This window comes from Schistocerca piceifrons, chromosome 11 (assembly GCF_021461385.2).
Source record: "Schistocerca piceifrons isolate TAMUIC-IGC-003096 chromosome 11, iqSchPice1.1, whole genome shotgun sequence".
NCBI classification, from domain to species: domain Eukaryota; kingdom Metazoa; phylum Arthropoda; class Insecta; order Orthoptera; family Acrididae; genus Schistocerca; species Schistocerca piceifrons.
The window spans coordinates 57,706,926-57,719,350 of record NC_060148.1 but is presented as its reverse complement, the minus strand read 5'-3'; positions in this window follow the sequence as shown (position 1 = coordinate 57,719,350).

Here is a 12,425-nt window from a genome sequence, read left to right as displayed (position 1 = left end):
CTCCTTCCCCAAACAACCCAACCCCATGAAAAAAATAAAGGTCAACTTCAAAAGTCTGTCTCACACACAGTTGCAGTGAAAGATACTGAGTCATGAACCACTTTGAAAAAGCCCAACCTAGACGAGGTGGATGAAATTTTCTACGCAAAAAGGTCTGAACAAAAACTTGCGATAGCCTACGATCATGGAAAAAGGTCAACTTTTCTCGATGATTTGGGATTATCAGAAACTGAATATGTATATTCTTACAGTTGGCTATACCAACTCAAAACTCAGCATGGAATTCAGAACCTTAACGTAGATGAGGAGGACAGATAAAAATGCAGCTGAAGAATACAACGAAACTTTTTGCAATTTGGCTAAACACCGTAACTTAGCTGCTAGTCAAATCTACAATGCCGGTGAAACAGGTCTACTTTGGTGCTGCTTGCCTAGTTCAACTTTGGCACGTAAAGACGGAAAAAAATCAGTAACTGTCTTGTGTTCAAATGCTTCCATGACCATGTGTTGACTGCTCACGTTATTAGCAATTTTGTAAAGCCAAGAGCTCTTAAAAGCATTTTACATTTTCCTGTTATTTTTGGGGCTCATTCCAAGGCATGGATGACTAGAATTGTTTAAGTACTGTTTTATTTCATAATTTTGTACCCTCTGCAAGAAAAAAAAATTACAAAAACTTGGTTGCCTGAACAGAGCAAAATTTTGCAGTTGCTAGATAACTGTACAGCCTACCTTCCAGCATCTAAATTGATCTTGGGGGATATATTTGCCACTTATCTTTCAGCTAAGTGATCAGGGAGTAATTCGAATTTTCCAGTGTTTTTACAAGACTTCTTTTCTTCAAGGGATTACAACTCAGATTGTGTACAGTGATGAATTTTGAAAAGAGTAACATTAAAGATTCTTTTTGGAACTGCATTGGTGAGGAATAAAGCTAAGGATACTGCTCTTCTGAAATCTTGGCAAAAACTCTGGCCAAAAGCCTACAAAGAAGAAACAGACTCCACCTTTTCAATCTGAAATGATGGTGTTGTTTAACCGTTAGATGTTACTCAAAATAAAGTAAGTAATTTGCGCAAGATGCAGTTTGACGCTAGTAGCGATAAAGGATAGAAAGTGATACAGAAAGTGATACTGCACAACAAGAACTTCAGTCACCAAATATAGAATCCAAGGGAGAAGAGGAGGCTGAGGCAATGAACACCTCAACCAACTTGGAATGAAGCAACTGCTGCTGCTGATATATTAATGAGATTTTCTGAAAGCAGAAAATCGTACAACACTGCAGAACTTATAAATTAGTGTACTATATACCGGTTTAACAAGTTTTTAAAAAAAGAATTGGACACACAAAACAAGAAGATATTAGGACTTATTGCAAGCGAATACAATATATAAATACTGTATGTAATGTATACACAGTATTGTATGTGCTACAGGTTAATATTGTACTGTCCTGAACTTAACACAGGGTGTATAAATGGAGAAGGAAAAAAGTTCCTGGAATTCCCAGTTACAAATGCATTTTTTCTCAAGTGAAAATACACTTTTCTCCCGGGTGAAAACACACTATACCCCTGGTAAAATGCATTCTTTCCGTTTTAAGTGACAATATACTTTCCCTGTGAGCTGTAAGACTTATCAGTCCATGGATAGTGAAAGTTTTCTACGCTAGTGTAGAACTTCCTGGCATTTTAGGAAATGAAACCCAGCAAAAAGCAATGTGCCTTGATAACGTCTTCGACGTGCGACAACATTTGCGCTGCATATTCTCATATTACGAAATAATAAACATGAATTCCACCAAATACAGCACTGAAATAGAGACTGCACTTTTTTTAGCCAACCACAACTCGTGTCACATGATCTTGCAAGCCAGTCACAGCAGATATTGAGAGCATACGATATGTGACGTAGTCGGCTAATAGCAACATCACTAGTAACTAGTGCAAAACACAAATAAGGAAAGTTAATGGTTTAAATTAATACACATACGGTATCGCTACAAGAAAAGCTAAGCTTTCACATATAATATTGACTGCCAAAAATTTGATATTTTTTATTTTTTAATGGTGTGGTCAGACAGGATAGTAAGAGCGCAACTTAAATTGCAACACCTGAATATTGCTGGCAAGCAAGACTATAAATTTCACTGCTGTGCACCAAACATTTCATGGGTTACCTGTCTGAATACAATCTTGTTTGTCCAGCACTTCGACTTTCCAATAGACATTGCTCACTCACTTGGCGCCTTTTTTTTTTTTGACAGACAATTATTCTTTTTGCCATCATTATTGCATAATTTGTAATGTATGGCAGAACTAAAATAAATATGAAAAACCAACCTTGAAACTTTGTCTTTTTCAACATTTGTTACTGTTTAAGATGCATTATATGATCGAAAGTATCCGGACACCCCCAAAAACATACGTTTTTCATATTAGTTGCATTGTGCTGCCACCTACTGCCCGGTACTCCATATCAGTGAGCTCAGTAGTTATTAGACACTGTGAGAGAGCAGAATGGGGCGCTCCGCGGAACTCACGGACTTGGAACGTGGTCAGGTGATTGGGTGTCACTTGTGTCATACATCTGTACGCGAGATTTCCACACTCCTAAACATCCCTAGGTCCACTGTTTCCGATGTGATAGTGAAGTGAAAACGTCAAGGGGCACGTACAGCACAAAAGCATACAGGCTGATCTCGTGTGTCAACTGACAGAGACCGCCAACAGTTGAAGAGGGTCGTAATGTGTAATAAGCAGACATCTATCCAGAGCATCACACAGGAATTCCAAACAGCACCAGGATCCACTGTAAGTACTATGAGAGTTAGGCAGGAGGCGAGAAAACTTACGATTTCATGGTCAAGTGGCCTCTCATAAGCCACACATCACACCAGTAAATGCCATACGACTCCTCGCTTGGTGTAAGGAGCATAAACATTGGATGGTTGAACAGTGGAAAAATGTTGTATGGAGTGACGAATCATGGTACACAATGTGGCGATCCAATGGCAGGGCGTGGGTATGGCGAATGCCCGGTGAACGTCATCTGCCAGCGTGTGTAGTGCCAACAGTAAAATTCAGAGGCGGTGGTGTAGTCATATTTTTCATGGAGGGGGCTTGCACCCATTGTTGTTTTGTGTGGCACTATCACAGCACAGGCCTACATTGATGTTTTACGCACTTTCTTGCTTCCAATGTTGAAGAGTAATTCGGAGATGATGATTGTACCTTTCAACATGATCGAGCACATGTTCATAATGCACAGCCTGTGGCGGAATGGTCACACGTCAATAATGTCCCTGTAATGGAACGGCCTGCACAGAGTTCTCACCCAAATACTACAGAGCACCTTTGGGATGTTTTGGAAAGCCGACTTCGTGCCAGGCCTCACCAACTGCCATCGATACCTCTCTTCAGTGCAGCACTCCGTGAAGAATGGGCTGCCATTCCCCAAGAAACCTCCCATCACCTGATTGAACATTCTTATTTATTTACTCATCAAGCTCTGTAGGACCAAATTGAGGAGCAAACCTCCAAGGCCACGGAACATGTCAGTACACGAAATTACAACATAAACGTAATAACAGATAAAAATAAATGTTCATGAACCTTAAAAAAGTCTGTCCATAAGTTTAAGTAAACGCTATCAGCAATACAATAAAGACCAGCTTAATTTTTCAAGGAACTCCTCGACAGAATAGGAGTGACCCATGAGGAAACTCTTCAGTTTCGATTTGAAAGCATGTGGATTACTGCTAAGATTTTTTAATTCGAGTGGGCTTATTGAAAATGGATGCAGCAGTGTGCTGCACACCTTTTTGCACAAGAATTAAGGAAGTCTGATCCAAATGCAGGTTTGATTTCTGCCGAGTATTGACCAAGTGAAAGCCGCTTATTCGTGGGAATAAACTAATGGTGGTAACAAGAAACGACAAAAGGAATATACGTATTGAGAGGCCAATGTCAGAATACCCAGACTCGTGAACAGAGGTCGACAAGAGGTTCGTGAACTCACCCCACTTATTGCCCGAACCACCCATTTCTGACCCAAAAATATGCTTTTAGAATGGGAAGAGTTACCCCAAAATATAATACCATACGACAATAGCGAATACAAATAAGCAAAGTAGACTAATTTTCGTGTCGAACCATCACTCACTTCTGATACCGTTCGAATAGTAAAAATGACGGTATTAAGTCTTTGAACAAGATCCTCAATGTGGGCTTTCCATGACAGCTTACTATCTATCCGAACACCTAGAAATTTGAACTGTTCAGTTTCACCAATCATATGCCCATTCTGTGAAATTAAAACGTCAGGTTTTGTTGAATTGTGCGTTAGAAACTGTAAAAACTGAGTCTTACTGTGATTTAGCATTGGTTTATTTTATACAAGCCATGAACTGAGGTCATGTATTGCTCTATTTGAAACCGAGCCTGCCTGTGAGAGTGGAAGTTGCCATAAAGGCTAAGGTAGGCTAACACCATATTGAATTCCAGCATTACTGATGGAGGGCGCCACAGACTTTTAATTCATTTTCAGCGAGGTGAACAGATACTTTCGATCACCTAGTGTATACCAGTGCAAATGAGATAGTAAAATTTTAATTAACGTCATAAATGCCTGGTCCACTGGGCCAGAAATTTTTCTAAATGTCTGCTCCTCAGTGTTAAAGTCTTGAAAGAGAATCTAATGTATTGTGATTTAAGAAATTCAATGGTCGTTCTGACATGTAACGTAATTCATCTTGTGTAAAAGGAAATTTACTTTGAAAGTAACTCTTCTCAAACTACCATTCACATTACTTTTTCACGACCTGTTATAACTGTAAACAGTTTCAATTTAACGCTCATAGAAATTAGGTCTACAAGAAACACACATCAAAAGTATTTTATTGGTACGAAGCATTGCATAGTCTTCGAACCATTTTGCTGTCGGTAAAAGCGTGTGTTTTGATGATGTAAATGGTGCATTTTCAAGTTTCATTTCAGTGTTATTCTCACACTCCTGTTTTATTGCTGCAGTATTATTCTGTATTAGTGGGCTACTTCTTTGCCGGAGTATCAGTTCTTAACCCTGAATATTACACAAAAATTTAAATGGAAACTAAAACAATGAAACATCAACTAAATCCACTAATTCCCAGATTTATCTCGGATTTCTATTGGATGAAAAAATTCCCGGCTTTCTCCCCGTTGTCCCCGAGTGTGTACCCCTTGTAAAATTACATTACACGGTGTATGCAATAAAGTTTCTTTTCATTTGCTCTTTAAAAGGTTGTTTTGCACTGTATTCTAATTTTTTATCACTATTACCGAAGCACTGAACATATGGTAATCCATCAAATACCTTCACCTGTTGTTTGTCCACCCCGGTAGCTGAGTGGTCAGCGTGACAGACTGTCAATCCTAAGGGCCCGGGTTCAATTCCCGGCTGGGTCGGAGATTTTCTCCGCTCAGGGACTGGGTGTTTCTAAAGTTTCATCCCCATCGACGCGCAGGTCGCCGAAGATGCGTCAAATCGAAAGACCTGCACCAGGCGAACGGTCTACCTGACGGGAGGCCCTAGCCACACGACATTTCCATTTTATACCTGTTGTTCACCTTGTGTGTCTTACTCCGTACAGTACTGTTTTTAGATGACATTCAGTAACATGGCATTTTAGTAGTGTGGCACTGTTAACATCTTGAAGGTACTGGGTTAGTGGTTTTCTACTGTACCTCTAGCTGTCACGCATGTAGCCACAATTATCTCCTGCCTCACAGGTGGTGCACACCTCTCACTGCCCAGCAGTAGTCAGTCTGGAGCATTTCCATGTGTATTCTAAGAACAAACACGTTATGGCAATACATAGGTTCCACAGGCTACAGAAAGGACAGCCATAATCTGATTCACTCGTTGCGGGGCACTCGTAGGGGCTGGGTGCAGTGCAGTGTTCTAGTACGGAAGGGTGTCCGGATCCACACCATCCGTAACAGCCTAAATATTCAGAAGAAAAAAAAAATTGTTAATTCAGGCATGTGAAGGGAACACCAGTTTAGTCTTCAGATGTCTTTGTACAGGGTTCTCATTCCTTTCCTGATCTGAAAATTAGGGCCTATGAACGTACGCATTCTACACAGAAAACAAAAGAGGCTGAAAATTTAAGATAAAATAAATTTTTACTAGTTCCACAGTTTTTTATTTAGCGAAACCGACTAAAAGGCATTATGAGTCACTTTGAAATATATATTTTATAAGTACATTTTATTTTATATACACACTGTACCACTATCAAAACACACATTTATTATAATTGTATATTGTAATTATTCTAATTTACTTTCACATCTTTCAGCACTGATTCAATTTTAGTGTTTAGTCCTGTCAATTCTTCTTTTCCTTGCCTGATCTTCTGAAACTGTTTGATTGGAAAATATATTTCGTATCTCCCATATTTTCAGTTTTATTCTACCAAATCATCAGCACATTTCTCTTTTTTGTTTTCAGTCCTATTTCATTTACCAATGTTTTTCTTTTGGAATCTAGAATTTCAGTTTGTCTCAAATTTTTCTGTTCTTCAAGATACATTGTATATTTTTCCCTGGCAATAGCAGCAGATAAACGAAGTTCCTTGCCGACTTCAAAATTAGCTAACCCCAGGATGTTTTACGTGATCAGTTATTATACTCTTTGTGCAATAAATGTTTCGCTTGCCATATTCTCCACTTATATTAATTTGTTTGATGAGAAACCTCTTTCTACATCTGCTTGAGCACGAGATAAAATCAATACTTTTTGATGACATTGTGCAGCTTTAAAAAATTTGAAGTCAAAAACTTACTTAAAAAAAAAATAAAATAAAATAAAAATCAAGCCTTTCCTCTGAAGGACTGAAACCTTAAGAGAGATGCCTGCTCACTTAGAAATTTCACTAATCGAATCAAAAAATTACAATAATTAGATCTTAAATTAAAGATACCTTTCTCTGGGACTTTTTCCTCAAAAAGTAAATTTTTTGCTATTAAGTTTCCTAAAAAGCCTAAACTAGTTTTATGAATTTCTGCATGTATAGATTTATCTTCCAAAACAAAATTTTATTGTTTGCAGAGAGCAATTTACCTGTGCAAAAGAACCTTATACCTAGCAACAAATTCATGGCAATTTATAGGATCTGAGAAGAAACTCCTCATATATCAAATTTAAAACAGTTTTTATGGTATCTGTTAATGTGAATGTTCGAGATATTTTGCTTACAGTGGAACATGCTGATCGTTTGCTAGTTTGTTTACATTACTGCATTAACGAAAACAGTGACAAATTAGGAAAAATATATTTCCATATGGTCTTTGTCAAAAAAAGCTGTGGAAAAGAAACTAGCATTTCCAGACAGAATACAAATTACTTCTTTAAATATTCCAGTTATTTTCTTTTCTTTTTTGGTAATAGGGTGTCTGACACGAGGAACAAGTGCCAAAATAATAATAGCTTACACTTACACGAACCAGAAACTATGCAGATTGGTATTTTACATGGAAACAATGAGAATGATTTGACTTACTTTCCATGCATTTTGTTTCTCATCATATATTGCAAGAATGTTTTCACTTACGAGCGAACGTCAGCAAGCTAGCACGAACCAATCAATACACGATATCACAAGCAGGATATCTCGATACCCTCGTTGTCTGCGGAAATACCTATAATGTTTATAGTCTCAAACAGAAGTGATATTTCGGGGTCTCTCCTCCTAATCTGGTATTATCTTAAGTCCATAATCGGCGAGCACCAACCAATTCTGGATTTGAGAGGTTGTTCTGTATTAATAAATACTATCACAAACTTATTCTGCAGTAAAACATTATTCACCAAAACAACATACACATGTGGAAAAATATGTTGTTTTAAGGATGATTCTCCCACCTTTCCAAGCACAAAATCTTTGTTGCACACAATGCAATTTGCTTTGAATTTATCATCAGATGGTATAATCCAATTTTTAAATTCATCTTTTTTTAACCAAAGACAATTAAAAACACATTTACACATTATGGACACTTGACAGTAACATTCAACAAACGACTCAGAGGAGGGGAGGAACTCCAGTTCCGCAAAATTCTGCCCTGACGTCACATGCATAGATGGAGATTGAAGACACTGTGGGCATGTACATCTATTCTGTCTTGACTGTAGTTAACATATAATCCGCAGCGCCTGCCCACAAAGAATAGGCACTTGTCTTTGTGACGTCTTTGATCTCCTATGCAACTGATGTCCGGACTGAGTCTCGTGTAGCTACCCAATGCTTCCGACTATCGACCCCGAGGACGATTAGAAACTCATTTGCCCATTATGGCATTTTTAAATTTTCACTCGAGGGCTGTAGCACTCAACAAAATCTGTGTTAAAGAACTAAAAAAGCACTAGCTCACAGGGTACCGATCAAAAGGACCAAATGGAAAGACATACACGATTCATTACAACATTTATTCTTGTCATCACACAGAAAATCTGTCGACTGTCAAACGAAAACACACGCCCTCCTTACTAGTCAAACTATGCCAGCAGTAGCAATACAAAGAAAACCACTGCAAATGGGCAAAAGAAATGCAATGTCACGCATTCCAGCAATTCACCGTTGACTTCGGCATGTCCTCAACAGCTCAAGTACGGAAAGAAGGCGGTTTGTTCTTCGTATAATGTCAGCATGTTTAGTTGACTTCCTTGTCGTCTGTATTCTAGCCCCCTTTGTAGCCATATGCCACATTCAGTGATCTAACAGTAGTGGATGTTTGAGATCGTTGAATTTCAACAGTCTTAACTTAATTTAGACTTTTTGCTACAAAAAAGCCCGATACTGCATCCGACACTCACCGTCTATATAAAGCGTGTGAACTCTTCTTACAACCGTGAGTACAATATATCGTAGGTACTGTACGGTACGACGTGCACGCATCCGTAAGCTGCTAGCACTGGTCCTTCCACAGCGACCGTCTGTGCATCCCATTTCCCCACACAGTATCCATCTGCCTTCTTTCCATAGCCAAATTGTATACGGGCAGTAACCTTTTGCTTTCCTTCCTCACTTTTGTCTCATACATAAACGATTATTTCCACAAGTATACTGAGAGAAAAAGTAATGAAACTTTCAAAAAAGGCTTTCACACAATTTTTTGCGCTTAAACTTTAAAATTTGGCATTTTTAGAGGTCCCTACAAAGCATTTTGAAGATTATGGCCTTTTTAAGGCACTTGAGAAACCTGTTGTAGTTTTGTGATTTATAAATTGAGACCAATGGTGTAATGTAATTGCCAGTGTCAAATAGTATAACTAAAGCAAAATCCGATAATACGGATATTCATATAAATAATCTCTCTCTCCATTCTTTGCATTATCTTAAGTTTTGTGCACACATTTTTCCAATTTCAACTACTTGTCAGAGAATTTTCCTTCATTTAGTGGCCAAGCAGTTCTAGGCGCTTCAGTCCGGAACTGTGCGACTGCTACAGTCGCAGGTTCGAATCCTGCCTCGGGCATGGATGTGTGTGATGTCCTTAGGTTAGTTAGGTTTAAGTAGTTCTACGTTCCAGGGACCGATGACCTCAGATGTTAAGTCCCATAGTGCTCACAACCGTTTGAAGTTTGATAAAAATGCAGGTGCAGGGGGCAGTCCATTTGTTCATATCAATTAAATATCAAATTTATATTAAAATTTAAACAATTTGGAAGGCAATATTAATTTCATATTCCAATCAACATTGAATAACCTAAATGGTACAGGTACTTAAGTCACATAGCAACATAATAATTTAAAATATTAGAAGGTATGAAAAGTGATGCAATAAATTTACTAATATTAATGGTTTGCTGTGAAAAGACACTAACTGTACAGAAAAATAGAAGTTAAATGGAAGAGTGGAAATTGAAAATGTTCCTAGTGCCATTTTTTCCCAAGAACACTTTTGCAGTGCTTTCTTGTTCTCAGTACTCCATTGCATATTCCTAAACTTGTTCCAAGTGTCACATTACAGAGAAAATGTTTCAAACATTTGTTACTACGGTCAAGCCCCTGTAAGACAATCCCTGACAGTTGCAGTGGCATCTTCAAGCAGCAGCTCAATAGATGACTACTGTTTTGTCTGCAGCCATTTGTGGTTCGCAGTCATAGCTGGCAACAGATCAGGAGTTCCGAAAGCTACAGCTATGAAATCATTCCATGTCATTCCAGTGCATAGAACTGACTACTCTGATTTTAAAGACACTACAGAAACACTGCTGTCAAAGCAGGCATGTAAGATCCCCAAATCCACTATGAATAAAGTGTCTCTTACTCATTCATCTCAAATAGCTATTAAAAATCCTTACTCTGAAATAGAGGAATAGAGAAATGTCATTGTACCCAAAAGAGACAATCATGGCAGACACATGCCGTGCTACTTCATGTGAAAGACCAGTTTGAAAAACAAAAAAACTTGTTCACAATGTTGCCATTTCTCCTTCAACAGCACAGAAACCTTTATAGCAAACTTTGCAACATCTGATCTCAAGAATGGAGTTGTGTAAGGAACAGAAGTCAATACTGAGGGAGTCTTTTTTCACGAATTGAATTTTGTTATTCATTTATAAAAAGTGTCCGAAATGAGAAATGGTTTTTGTTGACTACACCTCTACTACACTCATGCTCATAAATTAAGGATAATGCTGATACATGGTGAAACAATGCTCTGGGGGGCGGTTTGTGGGTTTACATCACTCTGGGGTATGAGCATGCGGTGCATCTGACCTGCAGTCGTCACACAGTGGCGCTGGCAGCTGTCCACATACGCAGAGGTGTGTTGGTGCATGTCAAGAGTAAGATGCAGCGAGTAAGTGTGCAGACGTTTTCAGATGTGCTAGTGCTGACTGTGTTGAAAATGGCTCAAAGAACACATATTGATGACTTTATGAGGGGTAGAATACTAGAGTGACTGAAGGCTCATCAAACAGCAGGTCGTAGCATTGGGCCCTCCGTGTGCCACAAAGTATTGATCTCAAGGTTATGGTAACGATTCCAGGAGACAGGAAACGTGTCCAGGCACTACAGAACGGGACGTCTACAGTGTACAACACCACAAGAAGACAGATATCTCACCATCAGTGCTCGCAGATGGCCATGGAGTACTGCAGGTAGCCTCGCTCGGGACCTTACTGCAGCCACTGGAACAGTTGTCTCCAGACACAGAATCTACAGATGACTGAACAGACATGATTTATTCAGAGACCTGAAAGGTGCATTCAACTGACCCCTGGTCACAGGAGAGCCCGTAAATCCTGGTGTCGAGAACACAGTACACGGTCAATGGAACAGTGTTCCCAGGTTATGTTCACAGACGAGTCCAGGTATAAAGTCTGAACAGTGGTTCTCGCCAGGTTTTCATCTGATGTGAACCGGGAACCAGATGCCAACCCCTTAAAGTCCTTGAAAAGGACCTGATGGAGGTTGTGGTTTGACGGTGTGGGTGAGATTATGACTGGTGCACGTACACCCCTGCTTGTCTTTGACAGAGAAACTGTAACAGGTCAGACTTTATCGGGACGTCATTTTGCACCAGTATGTCTGCCTTTTCGGGGGTGCAGTGGGTCCCACCTTCCTCCTGATGGATAACAACACACAGCCCCACTGAGCTGCCATCGTGGAGGACTACCTTGAAACAGAAGAAATAAGGCAAATGGAGTGGCCTGCCTGTTCTCCAGACCTAAACCCCATCAAGCACGTCTGGGATGCTCTTGGTCGACGTATCGCTGCAAGTCTTCAAACCGCTAAGACACTTCAGGATCTCCGACAGGCACCAGCTATACCCCAGTAGCTGCTTGACCACCTGATCCAGAGTATGCCAACCCATTGTGTGGCCTGTGTACGTGTGCATGGTGATCATATCCAATATTGATGTTGGGGTACATGTGCAGGAAACAGTGGCATTTTGTAGGACGTGTTTCAGGATGGTTTTCTCAACTTATCACCAATACCGTGGACTTACAGATCTGTGTCGTGTGTGTTCCGTATGTACCTATGCTATTAGTGCCAGTTTTGTGCAGTGCCACGTTGTGTGGCACCACATTCTGCAATTATCCTTAATTTATGAGCATGAGTGTAGTTAAAATAATACTGTGGTATTTTTGTACCTGCATTATCTCAAATAAAACTTAAGACTGTCACTTTCCTTGTAAGGCTATTAGAACATTTTAACAAATTACTATATTTATTTTCCAATCTGTGTCATTTCTTAGAGTACTGGAAAGTAATTCTGCCTTATGTGAGACACCTTTGTAGTTTTGTTTTCACCTAGACACATCTAAAACTTGTCTGGGTGAAAAGAAAACAACCAAGGTGTCTTGCGTAAGGCCAAATTCCTCCCCAATTTTCTTAGCATGCACAGACATATGAACTGCAAAATTCA